Source organism: Sus scrofa, chromosome X, assembly GCF_054392235.1.
Source record: "Sus scrofa isolate SSC_HxYL_T2T_F1_AM1 chromosome X, Sscrofa_HxYL_maternal_Yorkshire_Landrace_v2.0, whole genome shotgun sequence".
In the NCBI taxonomy this organism is placed as follows: domain Eukaryota; kingdom Metazoa; phylum Chordata; class Mammalia; order Artiodactyla; family Suidae; genus Sus; species Sus scrofa.
The window spans coordinates 20,312,602-20,339,753 of record NC_139401.1 but is presented as its reverse complement, the minus strand read 5'-3'; the positions used below and the strand labels follow the sequence as shown (position 1 = coordinate 20,339,753).

Below are 27,152 nucleotides of genomic sequence, written 5' to 3'. Positions count from 1 at the left end.
TTGAGCTAGGCTAAAAATATCACATTTGCTAGAATTGCTATATGATCCAACAGGTCTGTGTCAAGGTATATACTCAAAAGAATTGAAAACAAGGTCTCAAGGAGATATTTGTATACCCATGTTCATAGCAGCATTATTTATAGTATTAGAAACATGGGAGCAACCCGGGTGTCCATGGACAGATGAATGTGTAAAGAAAATATGGTATACACATACAACAAAGTATTATTCAGGCTTATAAAAAAAGAGAATTCTGACACATGCTACAACATAGATGAATCTTGAGGACTAATGCTAAGTGGAATAAGTCAGTCACAAAAGGACAAATGCCATATGGTTCTACTTATATGAGGTACCTAAAGTAGTCAAAATCATAAAGAAAGTAGAATCATGGTTGCCAGGGGCTAGTGGGTTGGGGAAAGGGGCATTAGTGTTTAATGGGTATATAGTCTGAGTTTTGCAAAGTGAAAAGAATTCTAGAGCTGGATGGTGGAGATTGTTGCCCAACAGTGTGAGTGTATTTAATATCACGGATCTGTACACTTACTGGTAAATTCTATGTTATGTGCATTTTATCACTATAAATTTTTTAAGAAAATCAAATTTCCTACTCTATTGATGTTTGGGACTCATGATGATACCAGTATGTTCTGGGTTTCTGTCTATCATCACCTTGAAGCTTCAGGAAGAATCCACTCCTCAGACAAGGTATTATGGTGGGAATGATAAGAATAGGTGAGTTTAGAGGTCAAGAAGTAGCCCACTCTGTTAGAAATGAGGACTTGAGTGGGAATGTGATCAAAGATGAAAACAAAGATAGTAACAGGGGCCTGTGCAAAGGCAAAGCAACAAAGCTGGGGCAAGCAAGCTACCCAAGGAGTTAAATTTAAGGTAGAATTACTCTCAAGTGCAAACTCTGGATTTCCCCAATCCTTGAGAGTGAGTGCCTCCTTAAATCTTGCACCCAGGATGCCTTGCTTGCCTAATCCTACTTGTAGCCCTGCACCTAGAGCCTTGTTTTCAAAGTATAAAGCTGAGATTACATCCTGATGGGTGGGTATGGGGAAACTTTGAAAGAACCTAAATAAAGTATTCAGGTTTTTCCAAGTTCCCTTCATGGCTCAGTGGTTAAAGAATCTGACTAGGAACCATGAGGTTGCAGGTTCGATCCTTGGCCTCACTCAGTGGGTTAAGGATCCTGCATTGCCGTGAGCTGTGGTATAGGTCACAGATCTCACATTGCTGTGGCTCTGGCATAGGCTGGCGTCTACAACTCCAATTAGACCCCTAGCCTGGGAACCTCCCTATGCCATAGGTGCGGCCCTAGAAAAGACAAAAAAAAAAAAAAAAAAAAAGGATTTGGGGTTTTGAAAGGTAGTTCTTGCCATTGTGTAGAGAATTGATCAGAAAAAGATAAGACAGGAGGCAGGGAGATTTACTGAGACAAAAAATTATAAGGGTCTTACCTGGAGTCTTGGGGCTGGAGGACAACGGATGCTGAAAGAGCTATTAAGGAGGAAGGATTGAAAGTGTGGTGACTAGTCAGCATGGAGATGATAAAAGAGAGGAATGGTCAAAGATGACTCCTTTGCTCACCTGGGCAACTTGGTAACATGGTAATACCATGCACTGAGAAGGGATAAAGGAGGTGAATAAATCACCAAGTGTGTACAGAGAAGGAAAATAGGATGCTCAGAGGTAAAACTGTGAAGCACATCAAAACTAAGGCATTGATTCTCAACCAGGGGAAATTTTGCCCACCTAGGGACATTTGACAATATCTAAAGACATTTTTAGTTGCCACAACTGGCAGAGGGGTACTACTAGCAACTAGTGAGTTGAGGCAATGGATGTTGCTAAATGTTAGACAATGTACAAGACAGCCCCCCCCCAACAAAGAATTAGTCTCCACCAAATGTCAGTAATGCCAAGGAGGACAAATTCTAGTCCAAGGATATCCTGAGTGACTTTGTAACAGGTCTTACTGAAATCCAGATATATTGTTTCTAACATAAATATATATAGGTCTGATTTTGTTTTGAAAATTCTAGTTACCACTTTAAAGGAGAAAATGAAATGCTCTTTTCTTTCAGGGGCATAACAGCCTTCTCTTGTCAGATTTCCCCAGAGAATGGGCTTTCTACTCCCTTCACAATTTTAACCTCTTGTTCCTCTCCAAGAAAAAAAAAAAAAAAAGGAAAGGCTAATCTGAGTGATGGTAACCTAATCTGGCCAATGGTAACCTGATCTGTCCGTATTTACCAATTGGCAGGACCTGCCATACCTCTAGTACAAGAACATAGCTCCACACTTCCTCTCTTATGGTCTGCCTCGTGGATTGGATATGGGGACTGACCGATATTCACCTCTGCTTCCAGCCCCCATGATGTGAACCCAGCCAACAGGGCTTTCCCATTATCCTTTCCTCTCACTCTCTGGTACTTGGCTGCATGGGAACCTCTAGCTCTTGCCCACCCTGTCACTCTCTGTCTCTGTGCAGAAGAAACACCAAGCAAGGTATCCCCACGGTGAGATACCTGCATTGTCTATTATTCTGTCTAAGCTGTGATCAAGTGGGAGGCAGGCCTCTGGTCTTAATGACTGATTGGTTACTGAGTCTGTTCTGCAAGCTCAGTCATATCCCCATGAGCATACATGAATGTGGACCCCAAAGTATATATATTTGGGGTAGGAGGTAAGAAGCCTCAGGGCCAGACCACATTAGCCACACAATGTATCAGCAACCTTGCTTTTTAGGAGATGGCGGAAACTTTGGACCATACCATCTTAGCCTATATCCTCTATAAAAGAGACCCTGAATCAAAGTTTAAGGGCTAATACTTTATTAGACGGTACAATCCTAGGACCGCAAGAGAGAGGGACAAGGGAAGTAAGTCAGGGAAAAGTTAACAGCCAAGTAAAATGATGCATTTCCTGAGCTGACACTGCTTCTCCAAGAGACACAGCCAGTCACTTAGCCAAGCAAGATGCCCCACCAGGCTATGCACAGAAATGTGATGTCTTAGAACAGTCCATAGAAGGGGGGGATGGAAAGAGAATTTACCTGCTAGCTCACATCTATCTCCCATTTCCCTAGGTCAGAGTTGACTCCATGCGGAGTTAACTCACCTGCCCTTCCCTGTTGCATCACCTGAGTCCTCTGACAGCACCTGAGGACTGTCAGATATTCAAATATAACTACAGGTTATATTTGAATTGGGGAACAGTGAGAAAATCCCAAGAGTCTCTGCCTCAGCCTCCAGAAAGGGGACTACTTGGGCCCACACCCAGATGACTGCCATAGCAACACAGGGGCAGCAAGTCCAGCAGGCAAGAGAGGTTGAAAGGGTCAGAAGAGGAGGCGAAGACAGGCCTGATGCACAAGGATCTTGTATAGTTCATTGAAACTCAGAGGGGAGGGGAGCTGCATTTCCATCCATAAAATCTTAGCATTTCTGCCATGATTTCTTAGAAAACTCATGCTGAAAGCTATTGCTAGTAACAAAACATCTGGAGCAGACACTACTAGTTGCCTACCCCAAATTCCTTCTACTAATGATTGGTTTATATAATAAGGGCTCAGGCCTCCTTACCGCCCATCCCCACCCTCCCACCCCAGAGTGGATTCTGAAACTGTCTCAGCAATGCCTTTGGCCACAGCTGGAAAGACTCAGTAAATCTTTGCCATTCTATATAAACAGGAAGCCAGGAAGTGAGGAAGCGAGAGGAGCACTACAGAAACTTCCATGGAGAATTATGTGAAAAAATCCTGCCAGAACAATACAGCTGGGCAACGTCTTGCCTTTCTTTTTCCAATGGAAACTCTGTTCAAAGCACGCACACCATGCACATACACACATACACACACACACACTGCATCACATCACAAACACAAATGCAACAAAACACACACTGAGCAAATTCTGCCAGTTTCACTAGCCAGGGTTAGTTTTGCAATCAATGCTAAACTCCAGCAGAATAAGCATCTTCTCTGCTACATTTGAGGAACTCAGGACAGTTCAAACAAATGGCCAAAGTACTCCTCAGAATACAAACTAGTGTTTCTGTCGCCAAACCAAGAGGAACCCCCAGGAAGTGAGGTTTGAGAAAAGGAAATTTTAGAGGTCCTTCTTCCAGAAGGAAAACAACAGTTTCTCTTACTGTTCAACTGCAAATATTTCTTGAAACCCTTCCGTGTTGATAGTTCTGTTGTAGATACTGCAAGAGGAATGCCATGAAGTGGAGAACCCAGTCCTTGCCTTCTGGGAGAGAAAAGGCTCTGCTCCCTGTTTTTCCTTGGCTCTTCAATAGAAAGTTCTCCTGGAGTTCCCGTCGTGGCGCAGTGGTTAACGAATCCAACTAGGAACCATGAGGTTGCGGGTTCGGTCCCTGCCCTTGCTCAGTGGGTTAACGATCCGGCGTTGGCGTGAGCTGTGGTGTAGGTTGCAGACGCAGCTCGGATCCCGCGTTGCTGTGGCTCTGGCGTAGGCCGGTGGCCACAGCTCTGATTCGACCCCTAGCCTGGGAACCTCCATATGCCGCAAGAGCGGCCCAAAGAAATAGCAAAAAAAGACAAAAAAAAGAAAGTTCTCCTAACACTTCTGTGTCCTCAGGGAAGTGGTGGACAGGAGCTTTCACCCTTTACTCCTCTCCTGGTGAGACATGAATATAAACAAAAATCAATGTCAGTTGATCTTCCATCAGGTGGTAGAAATGTCACTGACAGAAATGGCCCATCCTTTTGCATCTGACTTTCTAAAGACATCTTGCCTCTGGGGTAGGGGGGCAGGGGCCGGGGCGGGGGGGAGAGATTCGAAGGGTTTGCTGTCTCTTCCACACCAGGGTGGGTCATCCTTGCCCTGAAGAAGACACCTGCAGTTTTCTGCTTGCTCCCTCTTTCCTTGGTCAATTAAAGATGGAAATAGTAGGAGTTCCTGTTGTGGATCAGTGGTAACAAACCTGACTAGTATCCATGAGGACGAGGGTTCAATTCCTGGCCTCGCTCAGTGGATGAAGGATCCCACATTGCTGTGGCTGTGATGTAGACCGGCAGCTACAGCCCTGATTCGACCCCTAGCCTGGGAATATGCTGCAGGTGCGGCCTTAAAAAGCAAACAAACAAACAAACAAAAAAAGATGGAAATAGTAGAGATGGATGTGGGCCTTGGTTCTAATGGGAGGCCCCCTTTCTTGCTTCTGTTATCACCACGTGAAGAATGGCCCATGACTAAGCCAGTAATTCAAGGAAGGCGAGACACATGTAGAGCAGACATTGGAGATACCCAGCTGAGCCCATCCAAAATGGGCAAAGCCATGCCAGCCAACCTGCAGACAGGTGGAATGTTAAATGCTTATTGTTATTTGCCACTGAGATTTTGTGGAGTTTTGCAGCAGTAGCTAATTGGTACAGAAACTGATGGTTCCATGTAATTAAACAGCCAGAGTCTGGTTCCACTTGCCTGAATTCAATGGTAAATTCACCCACCCAGAAGTAACTTAGACAAGTTACTTGCCCTCCTGAATCTGCATATCCATCCATCAATGGGAATAACATTATTTCATGTCCCTTAGAAGGTTGCTGTGAAATTTCAATTTCTTAATATATTCAAAGTACGTGAAGCAGTACCTGGAACACAGTAAGCATTCAGTAAATGTTTTCCAGCATCCCTTTATCTAACAGTCAACCTCATGTTATATTTTTGCACATGAATATAAATATTAGGGTAAACTCGCAAGCCTCTGTTTAAAAATCATGCAGGGATTTAGATTAGTATTGTACTGAATCTATAGATCAAGTCAGAGAGAATTGGACATCGTAATATTGAGTTTTCTGATCCGTAAATATGACATATCTCTGTATTTATTAGGCCTTCTTTAATTTCTCTCAGCAGTGTTTTATCATTTTCAGCATTAAAATCTTATATATAGTCTGTTATATTTATACCAAGGTATTTCAGAATTTTATATTTTTTCCTTTTTTTTTGGTTGGTTTGTTTTTTGTCTTTTTATGACTGTACCCACAGCATATGGAGGTTCCCAGGCTAGAGGTCTCATCAGAGCTGTAGCTGCCGGCCTACACCACAGCCACAGCAACGCCAGATCTGAGCCATGTCTGTGAGCTGCACCACAGCTCACAGCAATGCCCAATCCTTAACCCGCTGAGAGAGGCCAGGGATCGAACCTATGACCTCATGGATACTAGTCAGATTTGTTTCTGCTGAGTCGTGATGGGAACTCTCTATATTTTTCTTTTTATGGCCGTACCTGCGGCATATGGAAGTTCCTGGGCTAGGGGTCAAATCGAAGCTGCAGCTGGGGCCTACGCCACAGCCACAGTAATGCCAGATCCAAGCCACATCTACGACCACTGCCACAGCTTGCAGCAATACCGGATCCTTAACCCACTGAATGAGGCTAGAAATTGAACCCACATCCTCATGGACACTGTGTCGGGTTCTTAATCCACTGAGCCACAATGGAAACTCCAGAATTTTATATTTTAAATGATTTTTTTACTTTCCAATTATTCATTGTTAGTATATTGCATTTGTACCTTATATCAAGCAAACTTGCTAAACTCACTTTTAGTTTTAGTAGCTTTTTGGTAGATTCTTTTGGATTTTCTATGTAGGTGAGCATTTCATCTCTTCATAAAGGCAGTTTTATTTCTTCCAATTCAGTCTTTATGCCCTTTTTTCTTGCCTTCTTGCACTAAGTCCAGCACAATGTTGAATAGCAATGAAAATATACATTCATTATTTTTGTTCTGAAAAATAAAACATTCTGTCACTGTTAAGTTTAGCTATAGAGGAACTTCCCTTCTATGGCTAGTTTTCTGAAAGTTTTTATTTTAAATGTGTTGAATTTTATCAAAAAAATCATTGTATTTAAAATATGTTAATATGATAAGTTACATTGATTGCATTGAAAGACACATCCTTTTCTTTTTATGTCTCTGTGTGGTTTTAGTGTCAGGATAACATAAGCCTCATAAAATGAGTTGAGAAAATTTTGCTGCTCTTTAATTGAAAAGTTTGTCTTTTTTTTTTTTTTTTTTTTTTTTTTTTTGTCTTTTCTAGGGCCATATCTGCGGCATATAGAGGTTCCCAGGCTAGGGGTCTAATTGGAGCTGTAGCCGCTGGCCTACGCCAGAGCCACAGCAACACCAGATCCGAGCCATGTCTGCGACCTACACCACAGCTCACGGCAACGCCGGATCCTTAACCCACTGAGCGAGGCCAGGGATCAAACCCACAACCTCATGGTTCCTAGTCGGATTCGTTAACCACTGCACGATGACAGGAACTCCCTGAAAAGTTTATATAGCAATGGTATTATTATTTCTCTAAGTGCTTGGTAGAATTCCCCAGTTAAGGGTTTTTTGGGGAAAAAGTTCACTATGGAAAAAATTTATTTAATAGTTAAAGTTATCCTGAGTATCTATATCTTCTTGAGTGAGATTTTGGTAATGTGTGCCTTTCAAAAATTTTCACCTAATTTATCAAACTTATTCGCATAAAGCTGTCCATAATATTTCCTTATTGCCCTTTTTTAAATAAAATTGCCCTTTTAATGTCTGTATGATCTTTAGCGATGTCTCCTGTTTCATCCCTGGTATTGGTAATTTGCATTTTCTCTTTTTTTCCTGATCAGCTTGGGCAGAGGTTTATAAATTTTATTTATCTTTTCATAGAACCAACTTATAGTTTGATTTTCTTTTTTTTTGTTTTCTGTTTTGTTAATTTATTATCTTACTTTTATTATTTCCTTCCTTCTACTTGCTTTGGAATTAATTTGTTCTTTTTTTTTCTAGCTCCTTAGAGTAGGAGCATGACCCATTGTTTTGAAAATCTTTTTTATTTCCAATATGAGCATTTAATGCTCTAAATTGTCATCTAGGCACTGTATTATCTGCATCCCACAATTTTTTTTTTTTTTGTCTTCTTTATGGCCATACCCATGGCATATGGAGGTTCCCAGGCTAGGGGTTGAATCGGAGCTGTAGCCACTGGCCTGTGCCACAATCACAGCAACGATGGATCCTAGCCACATCTGTGACCTACACCACAGCTCACAGCTATGCTAGATCCTTAACCCAATGAGCAAGGCCAGGGATCAATCCTGCCTCTTCAGGGATACTAGTCAGATTCGTTTCTGCTGAGTCACGACAGGAACTCCTGTCCCACAAATTTTGATACATTTAGTTTCAGGTATTTTCTAATTTCCTTTTGTGGTTTCTTCTTTAGCTAATGATGCTATTCTTTAATTCATTATGGATCTTGCATCTGTCTCTCAGTTGATTCAGAATGCAAATGACAAAGGGGTGTGTTTCATTAATATCATCCACCCAGTTACTTACCAGGATCAAGCTGGAGGTCAGACACAAAGGAACAGCATCCAAGTACCACGGGCCAGTGGATCCTATACACCTCATACATCAGAATCACAGAAGTGTTTTGTTTTTTTTTTAATACAGTTTCCTGAATTCTCTCCTCAGAGATTCTACTTTAGTATATTTGAAGTGTAGGTGTAGAATATGCATTTTTAAATCTCCATTTTAAAAAAAAGGAGTTCCCATTGTAGCTCAGCAGGATAAGAACCTCACTAATATCCATGAGGATGTGGGTTCAATCCCTGGCCTCGCTCAGTGGGCAAGCTGCGGGATAAGTTGCAGATGTGGCTTGGATCCGCGTTGCTGTGACTGTGGAATAGGCCAGCAGCTTCAGCTCCAATTCAACCCTTAGCCCAGGAACTTCCATATGCTGTGGGTATGGCCATAAAAAGAAAAAAATAGTACTTAAAATTTTTTTAAAAAATAATAACTCTGGGGGAATTCCCATTATGGCTCAATGGTTAACGAATCCGACTAGGAACCATGAGGTTGCGGGTTCGGTCCCTGGACTTGCTCAGTGGATTAAGGATCTGGCGTTGCCATGAGCTCTGGAAAAGATAAAAAGACAATAATAATAATAATAATAATAATAACTCTGCAGGTAACTATGATGTTCAACTAGATTTGATCTCTTGTTTGAATGTAGTGAGAAAGCGCTTTTTTTTTTGTCTTTTTAGGGGTGCATCCATGGCATATGGAGGTTCCAAGGCTGTTCCAAGAGTCTGTTCCAAGACTCTGATAGGAGTCCAATCAGAGCTGTAGCCGCTGGCCTACACCACAGCCATAGCAACTCTGGATCTGAGCCATGTCTGTGACCTACACCACAGCTCACAGCAATGCCAGATCCTTAACCCACTGAGCAAGGCCAGGGATTGAACCCGTGTCTTCATGGATGCTAGTCGGGTTTGCTAACTGTTAGCCGATATGGGAACTCCCGAGAAAGTGCTTTCTGCAAAGCCTGAGCCGGAGCCAAGAAAAAGAAGTACCTAAGGTGCAACATTTAAGGGGACACTCACTCTCAAGGTTTCGGGTGTCCTTGCACACATCTGTGAGTGAATGCCACCTTAAATTCTGTACCTTTGGCAGCTTTCTTGCATGACCCTAGTCCTGGTTTTCAGCATTCAGAAAAAGTACATGGTTACACAGGAGTCCCTGCTGTGCCAGATTCCCTGTCTCGCCTCACTCCCAGGCTTGCTTTCCAAACTACCCCAGTTTAGCACCAAATCACTTGTTTGCCAGCCTTGAAGCAACTCTTGCTGCCAGTCCCGCATTCCTAGCCAATCCCAGCACCCACATTTCTCTCTTATGCCTCCTTGTGACCACATCTCAGTCCTGTATCACCATCTCCTAGAAACTAAGCATGCCCTGCCTTATTCCCAGCTCCCTTCCCTAACTTGACAATGAGTATCTTCCAAGTCTGCTGATAAGTCATTTGTTTGGGATTTGAAGGAACTTTTAATTCTAAGGCTAATGGAAAGCCATTGGGATCACTGATGAGTTGTAAGCAGGCATCTTAAATTCCACATGTTTGTTTAGTTCCCCTCTGGTTTCACAGAAATAAATCTCAGTGTTTTTCTGTTTGCAAGTTTTGTTTGCAAATGATTGTATTTTTCTAAAGCCTTCAAACGTGAACATTCTTTGAATGCTTTGATTAAAGATTTCCAAATAGTTTTGAGAAAACAGTAAAATAAAATTTAGAGGACTTACAAAAATGTTCAACATCAATGTAGGACACATAGTTTAATTTACAAAGCAATTCTTCAAAGCCTCAAACATATCTAAAATCAACCTGATTACTGCCAGGAAAAAGAGAAAGCACGTATTACCATGTTAAGTATTTTTAATTCAGCATCAGCTTTGTCATTAAAATGTTGTATTTCACTTACTCTAATTATATAAATAGAAATACTTGTAAATTCTGACCACTGTATCTTTTTTTTTTTTTTTTTAACCAGCCGCACCTGCGACATAGGGACATTCTCTAGGCCAGGGGTTGGATCTGAGTTGCAGCTGAGGCCTATTCCACAGCCACAGCAAGACCGAATCCGAGCCTCATCTGCGACCTATGTCACAGCTTGCCGCAACATGAGATCCTTAAGCCACTGAGTGAAATCAGGAATCGAACCTGCATCCTCACAGAGACTACATCAGGTCCTTAACCTTCTGAGCCACAATGGGAACTCCATATATTCTAGTTTGATTGGTATAATACTACAGCTTGTTTGTACACAATTAATTATAAAGTATGTATGTATCTTGACTAGTTCCAAGTATACTTAAGATTTCTTAATTTTAGTAAAAACATTGTTTTTACTCTTATGTTGTGCTACACCAATATTTGTATTTTAACCATTACCCTCAAAACAATTTTATCTTCAAATGTTAAACTTCTAAAATGACTTTACTATGAATTTACTAACAATAATGGCAGATATTTCACCTTTGATAGAATTAACCTACAAAAGCTTTATTTGATTCCATGAATTGGATGAAAATATCGAATTATAATTGAAATGAACTAATTTTTTATTCAAGGCATCTGACGACATTCATATAAAATGTATCATTTAGGAGTTCCCGTCGTGGCGCAGTGGTTAACGAATCCGACTAGGAACCATGAGGTTGCGGGTTCGGTCCCTGCCCTTGCTCAGTGGGTTAACGATCTGGCGTTGCCGCGAGCTGTGGTGTAGGTTGCAGACGCGGCTCGGATCCCGCATTGCTGTGGCTCTGGCGTAGGCCGGTGGCTACAGCTCCGATTCGACCCCTAGCCTGGGAACCTCCATATGCCGAGGGAGCGGCCCAAGAAATAGCAACAACAACAACAACAACAAAAAGACAAAAATAAATAAATAAATAAAATGTATCATTTAACTCTATGAACTTCATCTTCCGATAGAGCCAACACAGTGACAGCTCTTTTTTCACTTTTTTTTTTCTTTTTAGGGCCACACATGTGACATATAGAAGTTCCCAGGCTAGGGGTCGAATCAGAGCTACAGCTGCTGGCCTACACCACAGTCACAGCAACATGGGATCCAAGCCGTGTCTGCAACCAACCCACAGCTCACGGCAACACCAGAGCCCTGACCCACTGAGCGAGGGCAGGGATTGAACCCACATCCTCATGAATACTAGTCGGATTCATTTCCCCTGTGCCACAATGGGAACTCCTTGTTTCACTTTTTCTATGTGCACAAGAAAATTTGGAATGAAGTTCCACCATTTGATCCAAATGAGAGTATGTGCTCCACACAGTGATATGTAAATACCCTTAGATGTAATCAAGAAGGACCCCTGCCCCAGGCCTCTGCCCTGGGCCACAAACACACAAGAAATAAGGACACTGAAAAACTCATGGATAGGAATTCCTGTTGTGAGACAGCTGCTTAAGAACCCAGTACAGTGTCCCTGAGGATGCAGGTTCGATCCCTGGCCTTGCTCAGTGGTTGAGAATCCAGCACTGCTGCACCACGCAGCCTCGTAAGTTATAGTTGCAGCTCGGATCCAATGTTACCATGGCTGCGATGTAGGCCTTGTAGCTGCAGCTTCGATTTGACCCCTAGCCCAGGAACTTCCATATAATGCAGGTATGGCTGTAAAAAAGAAAACAAGAAGAAAAAAACAAAACAAAAACTCATGGTCACTCATGATCCAAAACTCAATATGGTAGACTATGAACCAAAACCCTAAACATCCATACTCAAGACTAACCTTTCAAAGTTCAGGAATCTCTTTTCCATAGCTCTTCCCCTGGGTTCTAGAAACAAAAAGCAACTGCATCCAAATGCTGTTGCTGAAATCAGAGACAGAAACGGTTTTAGACTGCAAGGAGGAGCTGAGCAGTACAGGGACTTATATAAGAGACAAAGTAAATTAATTTTTTTATGTTTCCCTGCAGAAAGCCAGAACGCAGGAGATTTATGCATAACCATATTATTTCTAATTAGTCTGAGCATCCATTGCTTTTCTTTTCATCCCACATCTTTGTTCCACAGGTACCATTGATTTAGTATGTATTAGTAATATTTTCTAATGTTAAACAATTCATAATATTCTTAAATTGGTGTGTGTAAATGTATGCATACATATAAATATATTTAGTTAGCTTTATCTAATTATGTGTGTGCACATATAAGTCTAGCCATAACATGGTGAAGCATGTGCATATTCTTTAAATTTGCAACTGGATAGACAACCCTAAAATTGTGAATAGTTCTAGCTTTATAAAATTCCTTAATATAGTTGGATTTCCACTTTAATTTCAGACTTAAATTGAAATGTTCACATGTCTTTAATTTTGATTGTAAAATTTGATGATATTCATGAATTATAACTTTCATTTCCCTTGTAATTTTAATTGATAATTTTGAATATGTTAGAAGAAAAGCACCACTTTTGAAAACATGAAAAGTAATTTAATTTTTTATATTTTAAATTCACTTCAATTTACATATTTGAATGGAAATATAATTAATTTTTATGTATTTATTCGAATTAGGTTTTATTTTTTAATCCTTTAGCCTTGACCGTCAATAGAAAACAAATTATTTGCAGATCTCAGCTATGAATATGTAATTAGTGATTTTGCTGAAATGAAGGAAAAAACAATTTTATCAGATAAATATATAATAATATAATAAGTCATACATAATGTATTATTTGTGTTAATCATCTAAACTTTGACGGCGCATCAAGACAACATTCAGACATGCTCAATATTTAAGTTCAGTTGTCTTTGAGTTTTTGCCAATTCCATATAGAACTGTAGCTTTATACATTTTTTTGTCATGATGAAGGTATTTTGTCAAGGTAGGAGCATAGAACATATTTTATTTAACAGTTTGCTAGCTTGATTTATCACTTGTAAATATTTAAACCTAATGGAATGTGGGCCTTCATTTGTCCTCTTGCCCGGGGCCCACAAATGTCAGGAACAGCCAGAACACACTATCTGCAGCTGTATGTGGTAAATCACCATCTGCAGGCAGTCTCCCCACAGTGGCCATTACCTCTTGGAGCAGATGATAATGCTTCTTCAGCAGCTTTGGCTCTTCTGTTTTCCACGTGGTCAGTGACATCTCCATGGCCTCCATGGCAGGTGATAAATGTGCACTAACACTGTGTGCAGCTTGTGTACTCAACACTAATGTACTGGAGAGGTGAAAATTCAGTACTTAATTTTTCATTTAACATTCCCTTAAGCTTGATGTCAAAAGGGTTTATTGCAAAAACAACAAGAAAAAAGTATTAGCAAACGATACAATAAAGGAGGAAACAGACCTAGGTTAGCATTATACACTAAACAGTAAAACCCCTGTAGCAAAAGCATTGAGGCTACACTTTCTACACTCCACAGCAGCACTGCTCAGCTTCTATTTCCTGCACATACTTCACATACATTTAACCTATGCTGCCCCACATTTCCCACTGACACTGCCAAGAGGTGGCCTTTTAGCATGAATCACAGCAACTGGCTGGCACACAAAAAGGCTAGCCAAGACAGCAGCTTGAAATATCTCTCCCACCACCCAAGACCAGAAGGGCTTTGATTCCCCCAGATGCTAAAGTCGGAACCCACTTGGTTTTATCAGGGAGCAGTCTGCACATTCCCCTTCATTGCAAGGCAGGTGTTAGCCACCTTGCATCTGGAAAGGGTCAGAAAAAGAGAACTGGGCTCTCCCTGGTCTTATTCCAGATTTAACCACATGATAAAGTGAGACCTCTGTTCAGTGAATATGCCTCTCACTACAAGACAAGATCATGATAGAAGCTGGAAGTACCAAATGGAAGTCTACCAAACTCAACTAGACTTAATTTAATGCTTTGTAATTATAATACTTAATTGAAAAATGAAAGGCCTAGGACAAATGCTAAAAACTGGGCAGAATCCCAAGACAACAGGTGTAAATCAAAACTGTTTCCAGACAGCTGGCACTTGCATCACTCTGAATACTCCCCGGATTGATTCTCCAAGAGGAGAGCCAGGGTGGCCTTTCTAAAGCATAACCCTGATCAGGTCAGTGCTCTGTTGACAACTCTTCAATTATTCTCCACTACCCTAAGGTTAAAATCCAACCCCTTTGACAAAACAGACTATCTGGACTCTGCCCAGCTCAGTTTTGACCCCTTCCCCCTACATTCCTCTACTGGACCTGACCCGAGTCTCACCTGATTTTTCTCTCTGCTAAGGATATCCCTCCTCCCCCATGACCTATCTTTGGCGAACTGACAATTAGCCATCCATCAAGATGTATTTTAGCCATCCTCTTTCTGGTAAGATTCCCTGGCCTCTATCTTCCACTCAGGGTGGCCATCCCCTCTTCCCCCATAGTGCACTTTCATTGTTTCTGACCTGAGGTCTGAATCACAAATTGCAATCTTCTGTTTGTCACTTTCACCTCCTCTGTGAGCACCTTGAAGAAAAAGCCCTTGTTGCCTCTATATCCTCAACACTTAAACATTTTCAAGTTGTGTCCAACCCAAGCCACCTCCTGGCACATAAAGAGGCTAGCAAAGACAGTAGCTTGAAAATAAACTTTTAGAGCCAAACTATGACACAAGTTGAAAATAAACTTGTAAAGCCAAACTATGGAGAAATGTTAACACGTGGCTGATGAAATTATGCTTTGCTAGATGGCCGATAAAGATAAATGGGGAGATTTGGAACAGAAGAAGGCTTGTTGACAGTATTATTTTAGGATAATCAGTCTGGAATTGTATAGAGGATGAACTGATTTTCCGCTCGCTCTCACACGCTCCCCACCAATAACGTTCCCAGTAAACACTCTCACATTCCCTCACCGCCCACTCCATCTGAGCCTATCAAAGTAACACATAGGAATATGGAAGGCATTTCTAGAAGGCATTTCTAAGTCAACATTTTTCATTTTTAGTGAGCAAACGTAAATATCCTTGCTGTATTAAAGCAGGAACTCATAAATAAACATGAAAAATACTAACATCATTTGGACAACAGAGAAAGGACATAAATAAGAATGTCACAAAAGAAGAAATTGGGCCAAGGAAGCAAAGATACTGCAAAATAAATTAATAATGAGATGCCACTTTGCCTATCAAATTGTCAGAAATTATAAAATATAAAATGAATAATAGCAAGGCTTTAGGAAAATGGGATTCTTATACATTCGATGTAGGAGTGAAAATTAGGTTTCTGGAAAGGAAAAAAATTCAGACATGAAATTAAAGATATATTGTGCCAGACATTCAAAACATTTTATATATTCATTCAGAAATTTGTAGAGACTTGAATGGCCAATGATAAAGGAATAATTAAATTATGATAGTCTAATTATTCTATTTTATACAGTTACTTAAAATCACATCATAAAGATATTAGATACTTAGAGCATTTCATGTTTATTTGCAATATTTAGTTTAGAAAACAGGATATGGACACTTACAGAGTCACAGTGAATAATGGTTTGGCTCAGTGTCACATGACTGTTAAAATTGATATTTGGCTAAAAGCAAATCTCACCATCACAGAATGAACCTCTGAGATATAAGGATAAATTATAACTTTTTTCCAAAATTTAAATAAATTCCAATTTCATTATAAAAATTCTAGTAGTCAAAATGTTAAAGTTGCTGTTATAGCATCGGAACAATAATTTGGGGTATTCAATAAATGCCCGCTTTCAGCTGAGGCTGATGAAGGAAGGAGATATTTTCATGTAGCTCATTTTTTTTTCCAACATCATTTCCTCCTATCTCATGCTCTTTATCGTCTTCATTATGTAGCAACTGAGAATGATATCTCATCAATGTTGTTATGTGCAATTTTGTAATTTCTTCTTACGTTATTACATTTTATAAACATTTGTTAACTTGAATAGGATGTAGTGAAGTCCCTAAATTTATGAAGCTAACACACTCTCTTAATATTTCAATTATCTGTACATTCATTTCTTTATTTAGCTGTTTTAGAATTCTTTATCATTTTGGTACTGAAAATTAACATATCTTAGAGTCTTAGAGTGATAAATATATGTCTAAACTTCACCTGATGAGTAATATTTCAATTTAAAACACACTTAAGGTGTTCACTTCAAGTTCTATCTAGTATGCTTAACCGTATTTGAAAGAAAATAACCAAATAAATAATCATAATTCAATATAACACGCCTTCTCATATTTATGATATAGTTTAATCTTGCTTTTTTATCTCATCATCTCTACCATTTATTTGGGGTATTTAGGTCATTTACATTTAATCTTATTGTTGATAGAGTCAAGTTTAAATGTACCATCTTGCTATTTGTTTTCTATTCGTCCCATCTATTCTTTATTCCTTTTTCCCTCCATTTTCTGCCTTCTTATGGATTGAGTTTTCTTATGACTCCATTCTATCTTTTTTTTATGTACTCATTAGCCAGAGCTCTTTGCTTTGTTATTTTCGTGTTTGTTTTAGGGTTTATAGCACATGTCTTCAGCTTATCACAGTCTCCTTTCAAGTAACATGCCACTCCATGTATAGTATAAGAACCTTACAACAATGTACTTCCACATCCATACTCCTGGCCTCCAGGGCTCAGACTCTATTAGACTCTGTGTTGGTTTGTCCTTTAATTCCTCCTCCATTTTCACTCAGCTTCACACATTTCAGTAATACAATCTTCCTTCTGATATACTGTGATCTCATGAGACTAAAAAAAAAAAAAAATCCTGACTGTGGTAGGCTGAATAAAGTCCCCCCAAAATACCCACATCCTAATCCCCAGAACCTGTGAAGGTTATCATTTTTAATTTATTTTTTATTAAAGTATAGTTGAAGTTCCTATCATGGCTCAGTGGTTAGCAAACCCAACTAGGATCCATGAGGACACGGGTTCGATCCCTGGCCTTGCTCAGTGGGTTAAGGGTCCGGCATTGCTGTGAGCTGTGGTGTAGGTCACAGACACAGCTCAGATCATGTGTTGCTGTGGCTGTGGTGTAGGCTGGCGGCTACAGCTCTGACTCAACGCCTAGCCTGGGAACCTCCATATGCTGTGGGTACAGCTCTAAAAAGAGAAAAAAGACCAAAGGAAAAAAAAAGTATAGTTGATTTACAATGTTGTACCATTTTCTGCTGTAATACAAAGTGACTTGTCATAAATATACATACATTCCCTTTCTTGTATTATCTTCCATCATGTTCTATCCCAAGAGATTGAACATAGTTGCCCATGTTGTACAGTAGTACCTCACTGCTTATCCTTTCTAAATATAAAAGTTTGCATCTAACAACCTGTAAATCTTATAAGGCAAAAAGCACTTTGCAGATGTGATTAAGTAAGGATTTTGAAATGGTGAGAATATCCTGGATTATCTGAGTGGGGCCTTAAGTAAAATTACAAGAGTCTTTGTAAGAGGAAAGCAAGAAGGTTAAGGGAGACAGTAGGAGATGTGATGTCAGAAGCAAGAGGTTAGGGTGAGGCAAGAGGTTAGGCTGATGTTGGGAAGGCGCCCATAGCCAACAGGGTGACTGGGCCCAGAGCCAGCAGGTGACCTCTAGAAGTTGTGAAAAAGGCAAGGAAACAGAGTCTTTCCTCAAGCCTCCAGAAGAAATACAATCTTGCCAACACCTTGACTTTAGCAGAGCAGAACTGATCTTGGGCTTCTGAGCTCTAACCTCTAGAATTGTAAGAAAATTAATTTATGTTGCTTTACACTACTAAGTTTGTGGTAATTTGCTACAACAGCTTTAAGAAATGACTGCACCGATTATATTGCAATTCTGAAATATTCCATGAAGAGTCTATTATACATAAGCACATTTCTATCAGAGTACCAAAAACATAAATATCCTACCTGCAAAGCAATTGTCCTAATAGACATTGTCTGGTGGCAGTTAATTGAAAGCCATTCACTTTTGCATGAATAAGGGAAGTGGCGACTATAAGGATACAACAGGCAAGCCCACAGGCAGACATCAAAGGAGTGTGTATAGTTTAATCAGGCCACTAGGAGGCAGCAACTGGCATGTCGGGGACAGAGACTAATAATTCTGGGGGCTCTCATGCCACCAGAAAGAAGTCTTAATAACTTTTCAAATCAAGAGTCCACTACAGAGTCTCTGTCTGGATTCTACTGTTTCAGTTGGTGGTCTGATTATATCAGCCCAGCTTGTGATTGGTGGCCCCAAGTCAGGTGTCCACTCCCAGCCTGATCAGCTGAGGCCAAAGGTTACCCAGTACAAACATGGCTGCCTGGGCCCTCCCCTTGCACAAGGACAAATTCAAAGAAGGATGATTTCCACTGACATCCTAAAGTGGGCCTGACACATATCTGTAAATAAGCACAGTGTGAAAGGCCAAACTGTGAGCCCTGTTTCTCTGGATAATTTTTCAACAGGTGACTAAGTCCCAGAGCCTTGGAAAAAGATTAACATTTGTACAGTACCTCTTGGAAGTCAAGGAAATTGGGGCAATAATGAGCAACTCTTATCGTAATTACTCACTTTAACTGACCTATAAAGCAGCTTGAAGGGAGAGTATTGAAGGGTGTAGGGGAAAAAGAGAAAGTGAGATAGAAAGAGAGGATAGAAAAGGTCCAGAGAAAGGAATGAAGGCTTGTTGTGCCCCTACTATGCGCTAAACCATGTGATGGACACTTGCCACAGGTTTTTGCTGTGCTCCTTTGACGAGGAGAGGAGGAAGAACTTGGGAAAGAATATGAACGTCTGAAAATGTCCTCTCCTCACCCTTGGTAAACACCGCAGCCTGTTTTCCTGCAGTATGGATTTATTTTAAGGGAACTTACTATTTTTATATTATCTGTAGTGCAAATCTCAGTTATCAGGAAACCTTAGGTGATGAGCTAGTTCTTCCAGGTTTAGACATAAAATATTTTTTTTTAATTTTAATCAGTTCACATCTTGAGCACTATGTCAAGTGAAAGAACCCAGACTTGAAGGGCTATATCCTATAATTAGATGACTGTATAAACTTCTCAGAATTCATTGCACTATACACACCTAAACAGGAGGAGTTTAACAGTATGTAAATTATCCTCAATTAACCTGTCTGAATTTTTTTCATCTATTCAGAGTGACATATTTTGAAATCCTTTTACTTTCTTGCATTTTCTACCTCTAAACATAATCTGATCTTTATCAATTTGGGATTTGAAAAGAATTAGGAATTCTAACAATTGCTCTCTTCCATATAAAACTGATGCCCTCAGAGCCTGTTTTCCCTAAGACTAAAGGGTCCCAGATTGCTGTGCTTTGTCAGTCCCTGTGACTGCTTTATACTTTTTCTTTCTCTCCCCTTCCTATATGCTGTCAGCATTGGCAGATACCCTACCCCTACTCCACTCCCACCCTACCCCAGAGTGTGTACTTTGCCCAAACAATTCTAGATTGCCTCTTCACGGGGAGCTATACCCAGTTTCCTGGGATAGACCCTGATAGAAGATTATATGAGAAAAAGAATATAAAGAATATATACATATATGTGTGTGTGTGTGTGTGTGTGCCACTTCGCCATACAGCAGAAATTGGCACAACATTATAAATCAACATTATAAATCATTATACTTTAATAAAAAATTTTGAGGAGTTTCCGTCTTGGCGCAGTGGTTAACGAATCCGACTAGGAACCATGAGGTTGCAGGTTCGGTCCCTGCCCTTGCTCAGTGGGTTAACGATCCGGCGTTGCCGTGAGCTGTGGTGTAGGTTGCAGACGCGGCTCGGATCCCGCGTTGCTGTGGCTCTGGCGTAGGCCGGCGGCTACAGCTCCGATTCGACCCCTAGCCTGGGAACCTCCATATGCCGCAGGAGCGGCCCAAGAAATAGCAAAAAGACAAAAAAAAAAAAATTTGAAATAGTTTGCTGCTTCTAATCTGTTGTGAACTATGGGGAGTAGGAGTGAGGGCAGATAATCATATGGCTAAGAATTGCGTGTTAAGTACAAATAAGTAAGTGCTGAATAAGGGTCTGGGAAGGTTTCCTATAATAAAGTGCACGAATTGAGTGATTAATCTGGTGTAGCCACTCAGAGGCCTATTTTACGTATTTATTAGTTCTTGACCAAGTTCCTGAAAGGTCAGGTTGCCACATCCCTGCATTCATTCGGGGTGAAGTGTTATCACAGTGTTTTATTCATACACACTCATACGCATGTATTTACACACAACAAACTGCTTAAACAACAAGGAGAAAGGAAGGAGCCAAAAGAAACATTCCATTCTGGATCATTCAGAATAGGTACAACATGGAATACTACATAGTTAAATAGCTAAGATGGCCCTAGGGAGGAAAATTACACATGTATTATACCTTATTATTACATTATATATTGCATCTATTTCTTGAGTTGGACAGAAAGGACTTGGCTCACTGCCCACAGGATAAGGTCACACTTTGAGTCAACCAACTGATAATGGTCGGAAAGCTTTTTAAAGAAGTACAAACAGTAGGGGCTGTTTTCTATCTATTTCTCAAACAGGGTATTTGATTAACCTTTTTTCAAAGATAAGAGAAGCAATGACATGCATAGCCTGCTGCATGTGTATCCACTCATGAAGGAACCGTTTTAAATCTCTATAAAAATAGGGTGATTTCTACACTCACGAGTCTAGATGGAATTTTGTTAATTCATTCTCAGGGGACGTAGTAATTAATGCAATATTTAAAGCAACAGGAAATAGTAATGCGGCTTTGGAGTTCTGGCGTAAAAAGGCATAATGACTGGAATACAGAATTTCAATTCTTGGCTTCTCTTCCCGGTGCTAAAACCTCCACAATTGAGTTCGTCGATGACTTTCATTACATTAGTCAGACGTCCTCGGTTTGCTTCTCTCTCTTTTCTGTAACTGCTACCGTTTTCAGAGTAGCTTTGTAAAAATGAAGGCATTCGTTTCAGATTTATAGTCTCCTAATATTTTTGAGCCTCTCTTTTGTTTCAGGCACTGTGCAGGTGCTTTTCATCCTCAAAGGACAGGCACTAGCATTTTCTCCATTTTACAGCAGAACCAGCTAAGGCTGAAAGAGGTTTCAGTAGATTTCCCAGAGACACGAGGCTGGTAAAGCCGAGACCTTGAATCTGAAGCACGGATGCTGCGCCAATGTCCTTGAACTCATTGACATCGCTCTTACTACATGAAAGGTAGAGGCCTCATTCCCTTGACGTTGTTGTAGTGGGGAGTACCTACTAAGTCTCAATCTTCATTTCTTTTAAAAATTTCTACCTCTGGTGCCTCTGCTCCTCTGAATTATTATTCTCTCATCATTTTATTTGGGCCATCAAAGTATTTTTGGTAAACATGAGCCATAATCTGTTACATCCAAGAATTTTTAATTCTCTCTGTAATGTGCCAAGCTCTTCGGAATCCTCCTTTCATTGTGAAAACATCAGTTTTACCCTTTCCAAGTATAACAACGGCCATCCTGAGACTCACCTTTATAACCCTCACCAGAAGAAAATGGACCGAGTCTTCATTTTCTGAAATTCTGAGCAACCCTTCCTTCCCCCATCACTTCACAGGATCGTCACATCTTAATAAGAAGAGAATTAGACCCTTTTAACCGTGTCCCAGGATTTTTTAAAAAGTAAAGGTATAGGAGTACCTGATACAATCTGTTGATTTCATCATTTATGCTTTCACACAATTTTTTTTAAATGTTGTGTCTTCACCAAATGCCATGCCTCCCTCTCCAAGTGACTCTGTAGAAATGCAGAGCTTTGGGGAACCTTTACAGGGGAAAAAAAATGGGGGCCCAGAGAGCTGGCCTCATGCGTTGTTTGTGAGAGCCAGTGCTGAGAGTCGCTCCAGCCCCCTGGCTCCTGTTGTGCCCAGGTTTGCCTCGCTCCCACTGCTTCCTTCCTGATTAACTGGCTCTCTCCAGTCTCCCCATCAAACTGCTCACGGAGAAAGCTATGCCTGCCGCTTCCCTAGCAGAAATGTCTTCCCAAGTTCTAATGGGTACCGATCTGCTTCCCTTGGCGATATTAAAGCACCGCCCTGCTGGTGTTAACTTTCCGGATCATCAGATAACGAGTTGAGTCACTTCTGTGTTCCGCCCAGTGCCTCGGCCATCCACTTGCTGACTAATGGGAAATTCAATGAAGGGCAGGCAAGCGTTTCTGGGGCAACAAGTCAGAGGAGAAGCGGGCATCGATTCTTTGCTTCGATCCTGCTTGTTACCTGTCAGGTCAAGACAACCCAGCCTCTTGCAATAACCTTAACAGGAAAAGAGAAAGGAGAATTCCTTCTAGCTCTCACTAGCCTCGTTTCAACTTATACGTCTTTTAAAAATGAGAAACTGAAGCGAAAGACGGAAGGAATGAGAGCAAGGAGGGAGAGTGATTACCCGAGGATACAGAAGGAAGTTGAGAGCAGAAGGGCAAGTCCAAATTTTTGTCCCTCCCCTGGAAAGACCTGGCTCTCTTCCTTTCTGGAAGCAGGCAGGCTGCTCCAAGCAGTTGGCCACCTGTGAAATATTGCCCCATGCTGGGTTTTCATCAGGAAAAACAAACACAAGCCAAGTTTCCTCATGTGTAAAATGCAAAACACAACCTGTACCTCTGAGTGCTGTGAGAATGGTGTGATAGAACAAATGCGAGCGCGCCCCCGCCCAGCCCTGATACGTGGAACGTGCTTCTCAAATGTTAGAGCACGTGGTGGCCACAGAGCCCCCTTCTGTGAAGGGCTGGTCACCCCCACTGCCAGGAGCGCTGTCGGCTCCTCCAGGGACCACCTCAGCTGCAGAGAGCCCCCTGGGCCGAGGCACACCCTTTCCAGGGTGGCTCACACCCTGGAAAGGGAGAAGTAGAAAGGCCTGACCATTTGGGCCCAACATAGGACACCTGCCATGGGCCATACTGTCACCCTGCTCCCCGTGCTGCTGGCCCACACTATTGCCGGGCCTGCCTTGCAGGTCAGCTTCTCCCTCTGTCCACTCCTGCTCCTGCTTCCCCCTCCGTCCCTGCCACAGGTGCTGCCTCCCAGTGCACACATAATAAACATCCTGCCCACTCAGCCACCTCGGAGCCTGCTTCCGGGGCAACCGCACCTGCCACAGGAGAGTGTGGAATTCAGGTTTTAAAATGGTGTAGAGCGCTGGCTGGTACTGAATACAGCCTGTCCAAACCTATTGCTAAAATATTTATACAGCACCAGAAAAATAGCCCTCACATGCACAACGACTTTCAAAAACCATCTCAAGTTAGTGTTAACTTGGCAGAATGGGCCTAGGAAATGAGACCCTGGGAAAACCGCACTCTTTGGGGAAACATTTCTGGATATGGCTTTCACTTCCTATATCTCCCAGTTCGTTTTCAGGTATATTTGAGAGCTAAATGCAGCTTTTTTGAAATATAGGACCATATATACGTGACTCTTTAGCTGATTTCTTTCGTGACTTTTTAAAGGAATGTTCACATGATTAAATTTTAATTTTTCATACTTTTGAGAAATTTAAAAGTTACAAAAATGCAAAGAAAAGTATAACAAACTCCTATAGCCTCATCACCCAAAATTAGTAACAGTTGATGTTTTGTAATGTTTGCTTCTGATCATTTGTTTAAAATTCACATGCACGATATTTTTATTAGTTTGCGGACTTGAATGCAAGGAAGCAAAAAAAGGATACATGGTTATTGGGACATTAAACTATAGAAGGTAGGTCTGGAGATGGCCTCACAAGACAGGCAAGTGCAAGAGCAGCTAGGCAGTAGCTAGTTGCTGTGGCACAAGATGTGGCACAAGAACAGTCTTATTTGGAGTCTGGACTCTCAATACGGCTGTTTCAACCCTGAGTAAATTTTCATTTCTTCTCCAGACCGGGCATCACTCTGTCCCGATTCGCAGTTAATTCAAATGGCCTGGGTCATGCTTTAGTTGTCAAGCTTGTGGAGAGGGTATATCTGATCCCCTTACTGAGGCAAGACCCCATCTCCCAAAAAGACTCACAGAGCGGGGGAGTATTCGTTATCAAGCTACTTTTTTTCCTCAGCTTCCAACCCCGTCTCCTGTCTCCCATTTTGTGAGGCCAAAGCTGAGACTGTAAACCACAGTTCTCCTTTGCCAGCTGATCCCTCTATTGACTGCCAATAGAAGATTCTAGAAGAAAACTAGAAGTCTGAGAAAGAAAGAAAAGTCCATGCTTCTTCCTATTTACTTCCTGTGCCTGTCAGCATTAATCTAGCAACGCTTCTTCACCCAAGCAGTGGTGATTCATGCCAGTAGTAGTAGTAGGTTCCAGATTGCAGTTTTTCCCACATGCCCAGAACAAGCTCCCCACGTTCCCTTTGAGCGCAAGGACACCAGGACCAGCCAATCAGCCCTCCTCACAGGTCTAAGTCCAAGCCCAGCGGGGCCCCTGCTCCCAACCTCTAAGTCTTAAACATTCCAACCTTTTCTGTCTGTTCTTTCACTCCCAGGGACAGTAGTCCTTAGTTTCTCCTCTTCTGTGAATTGCCTAGCCATAGTTTTTATTCATTACTATTATGTTATTTGTCTTTTCCTTATTGATTTGTAAGACCTCTTCGTATATTCTAGATAATATCATTTTTTAAGGTCTTCTATTGGTCGTCATGTGGCTTTAAAATGGAAGTAGAGTTGCTTTACAATGTTGTATCCGTTTCAGGTGTACAGCAAAGTGAATCGGCTGTGCATATACACATATCCATTCCCTTTCAGATATTTTCCCCATATAGGTTATTATAAAATATTGATTAGAATTCCCTGCACTATACAGTAGGTCCTTGTTTATCCCTTTCATATATAGTAGTTCGTCATCATATGGCTTTTAACATTTTTGTGATATCATGTGCCAAAGAGAGGTTTTATATTTTGATATACAAATGTATCAATCTTTTCCTTTATGGTTTGTGCATTTTATGTCTTATTAAAAGGGGGGGGGAGGTAGGCAGAGAGAGAAAGAAGAAAGGAAAGAAGCGATCTAACCCAAGATCATCCACTCATTCATTCACTGAAGAAATGTTTATTGGGCATCTGCGCCATTCTTTCTTCTGCTATTACTTGTAGCAGCAAATAAGACAGATGAGCTCTGCCCTTGTGGAGCTTACATAAATATAGAATTGACTGTGGGGAAGTGAAAGTAAACAAGGGTAAGCTCATAGAAGGACAAGGGGGCTACTTTATCTAGGATGGTCAAGGAGGGGACCTTGAGCAGAGACCTGGATGGAGTGAGGAAAGAAGCAATGTACGTATCAGGGGCAGGAGCCTTCCAGACAGAGGGAAAAGCCACAGGAAAAGCCCTGAGGTGGAAGAGATGTTTGAAGTGGTTGAGGAATGGTCATAGTGGGGCTGGAATTCAGAGGGCAGGAGCAAGTGCTAGGAAATAGAGCCAGAGAACTAGGCAGGGCAAGAGCCAGCTATAGGCCACTGTGGAGAGGCAAGAAAGGGACCTTATCTTACTTACAATGTAAGAGTCACTGTGTTCTCCAGTGCCGAGAACGGGTTGGGGGAGGCATGACAGAAACCAGAGAGGTTGGTTGGAAGGGACCACGGCATCCAGGCAAGAGATAATAACGTCATGAACTACGTCATCAAGAGCTTCTCATATTTTCTTCTCTTTAAGGACATTGTTTTGCTGTTGTTTTAGCCTCTAGGACTTTAATGTAGCAAAATTTATTTGGGGACATGATATAAGGATCTAATTTTAAATTTTTTTCCATATGGAGAGCCAATTGTCCCAGCACCCACCGTTTATTGAGCACAGTTCATCTTTTCCCAAATGATTTGTGAAAAAAGCCGTGTTACATACCCATGGCTCTTTGGGGGCAGGGTCTCTATTCTGTTTCATGGATTTAGTTTGTCTATTTCTGTGCCAATACCCTTCTTTCAGAGTGTTGTAATTTGGGATTATATCTTAATATCTAGAAGGACTGGCTTTCCCCTTCCCCCCACTTCCATCTTTTGTTCTTTTTCAAAATTGTTTAAGATCTTTGTTCGCTTTCATTGTTTCATATGAAACGTAGACTCTGTTGTTGTTGAGTTCCCCCCAAAAAAATCCTGTACAGATTTTTGTTTTCATTATCCTAAATTTATAGCTTAACCTGGGGAGAATTTATAAAGTATTAAGTCTTCCTACATATAAATGCAGCAAGCTTTCCATGTATTCAGATCCTTCAAAAAAGTTAAAAATTTTTCTCTATAAAATCCTCCCAGGAATTTTATAATTTATACTGCTATTATGAACCTCTGTTTTCCTATTGAGTTTTCTATTGGTTACTACTAGTGACAAAGGACTATATTTTTAGTGTCAAGGATATTCTTCTCAAGCATAAAAAGGCAAACAAACAGGGGAAAAGTGGACAAAGGACACAAACAGAAAATTTTCAGGAGAAACACAACCGATCAACGTATTGAAGTTTTTCAGCCTAAGTAGCAATCAAAAAAGTGCAAATTCAAATAACCCTGAGATAATCATCTTACACCTGCCAGAGCGGGAAGGTTAGTTTTCAAATTCTCGTGCTTCCTCTGTTGTAAGGAGAACACTAACAGGAATACTCTTACTCTGCTGGTGAGAGTGTGATTATGGAAAAAAGAATATAGCACAATGTTTTAAGAACTTTAACAACTGTATATTCCTAATCCTGGGGATTCTGACCTGAAGATAAGGTCAAAGATTGTTAGGGGAAAAATGCTCATCAAAGAGCCATTTCTGATAACAAAAACTTGAAAGAATCTAGGTCTCTGACACCAGGGGAACTGTTAAATAAAGTATGTTGCAGCTTCATGATTAAATGATGCAGCCATAATCATAACCATGTTTGAAGAATCTTTAATG

At 40.9% G+C, this 27,152-nt stretch overlaps 1 long non-coding RNA gene across 2 annotated transcripts in view; it reads left to right on the top strand.

Moving 5' to 3' along the window:
* The window catches only part of LOC110257765 (uncharacterized), a 151,606-nt gene that overhangs the window by 77,206 nt on the left and 47,248 nt on the right, over positions 1-27,152 (top strand). The window contains exon 1 of one of the 2 annotated variants that reach the window (XR_014835813.1): positions 21,361-21,501. The exons of the other annotated variant lie outside the window; for it this stretch is intronic. This is a non-coding gene — a long non-coding RNA (uncharacterized LOC110257765). Of the gene's footprint in view, positions 1-21,360; positions 21,502-27,152 lie in introns of those variants that run through there. 2 annotated transcript variants of the gene reach the window in all.